Source organism: Lepidochelys kempii, chromosome 2 (genome assembly GCF_965140285.1).
Source record: "Lepidochelys kempii isolate rLepKem1 chromosome 2, rLepKem1.hap1, whole genome shotgun sequence".
NCBI lineage: Eukaryota > Metazoa > Chordata > Testudines > Cheloniidae > Lepidochelys > Lepidochelys kempii.
In genome coordinates this window covers 270,130,580-270,132,687 of record NC_136381.1, presented here as the reverse complement: position 1 = coordinate 270,132,687, position 2,108 = coordinate 270,130,580, and positions in this window count along the sequence as shown.

Here is a 2,108-nt window from a genome sequence, read left to right as displayed (position 1 = left end):
TCTCAGAGTTACGAACCCCTCGGGAATGCAGGCTGTTCGTAACGCTGAACAAAACATTAGGGTTGTTCTTTCAAAAGTTTACAACTGAACACTGACTTAATGCAGCTTTGATATTTCACTATGGAGAAAAAATGCTGTTTTATTTTTGTAGTTTACGTTTAATACAGTACTGTATTTGCTTTTTTTTTTTTTTTTTTTTTGTCTCTGCTGCTGCCTGATTAGGTACTTCCAGTGCCAAATGCGGTGTGTGGCTGACCAGCCAGTCCGTAACTCTGGTGTTCGTAACTCTGAGGTTCTGCTGCTCCGGAACAAGCACTGAGAGTTTGGTTTAACTCAATCATCATGCTGGTGAATGAAAACGGGTAGGACTGTGTTTGTTTTTAAAGCCAGCTGTGTGGGCAGGGCAGAGAAATAAATGTCCTTCACTGAAACGGCTCCTGAGGCACAAAGCCACCGGAAAGCTCAACACTCCAGCACGAGGGAGCTCAAAGAGCCCCGGGGGCCTACACCCCCCAGGGACTGGGACACCTCTGGACACAGAATAAGCTTGAGGTGACCAAGCTCCTATTGCCTTCAGCTGAGCCAGGCGGGCTCCCCCAGGCACTGAGGGCTGGTTACCCCTAAGAAGCCTGGGCACTTGTTTCTGGGTAAACGGGCTTGGGCGGGTTACCCAGAGGTTACAGGAGTGTCTTTAAACTAGGAAGATGGGGCAAGAGTGGGAGTGTTGAAATCAGGCACAAACCTTGGGCTCTGTCTAAGCTACAGAAATAGCAGCTGGATTGTCATGAGGGGAAAAAGAAAACACGTTACAACCATGTGAGGAAACATGTTCTATCTTTGATACGGAGGAGGGTTAAACTACGGCCCCCTTATATGGTTAAAGTGGGGGGAGGTGTTTCGGGGGGGGGCTGTTTTTTCTGTCCACACAGCCAAGAAGAAACCACATTATAATACCGTTGGGTCAAAATAACGTTAAAATGTGGCTTTAGAGTCACCCAAGACTGGAAGATGGATAAACCTGCACTGGGCCGGAGGATCGAACTCCCATCGCTACCATCCAGGGCAGTGTCTAACTGAAGTTTATTTCCAAAAGTTTCCCAACTTCGCCTCCCAGATTCAGCTCCACCCATAGCAGCAATGGGGGTGCTGGTGTAGACAGGACGACAGCTGGCCCTGGCATTTTAACCATCGTGTCCTGATCTGAGCAGAGCTGGAGGTCTAGAGAGCAAGGCAGTGAAAACACCAATGGCTGATCTACACTGGCACTCCTGCTGGCAGAGCAGCACCAGAGGCAGAGAGGGACGGCTTGGGCAGAAAGGCCCGATGTGGACAAGACCTATGGTTTGGAGCTCCCCCAAAACCCAGTGAGGTCCAGCTCCTCAGCTGGCACAAGCCAGCACTAGCCCCTTGGACATCAGTGATGTTTATACCCATCCCCACCAGCCGAGGAGCTGGTCGGCATGTTGCAGAAGGAACATGTCAGTTCTGCACAGCGGGGAGCACTCACCCAGGGTGCACATGCAGCATAGATGAAGGAAGCACTCAGCAGACTAACCAGCGATCCAAATCTGCACATATCCATGCCAAGTGGGTGAGCGGAGGTTGCTATGAGAACCTGAATTCTTACTTTGCCTTGCATAACTCTTGCACAGCCAACAGAAATTGGGCTCAGCGAGTCTTCCAAGCCTCAGGGAGTGTTGCAAGCCTTGGGTCCATCTGCCAGCCTTCTCCTAACACACTAATTAGCTGCTCCAGCACTGCTGTTCTTGGAAATAACCACCTCAGAAGGAAGAGGAAGGCAGCTTGCGACTTTCCTAGGAAGTAATATTCTTTCAAGTGTACCCACTGGTGCCTGGGGATCTGGTAATAGGCTCCTAGCAATACCAATATAATTAGTTTCCTGACTATTTTGGTCTTTAACCTTAATTTAGCTTTCATGTCTAGGCAGATCCGTGCATAACATCAAATGAATTCACCAGAGGCAAAGTTCACTGCTGGGGCTGTGCACCACTGATGCCCCACTTCAGCCACAAGTGCCGGCCCTCCACACACTGGTGCATTTTCAGCCCCACGTCACATCTTTACCAGAGGAATCTTATCGTTGGATG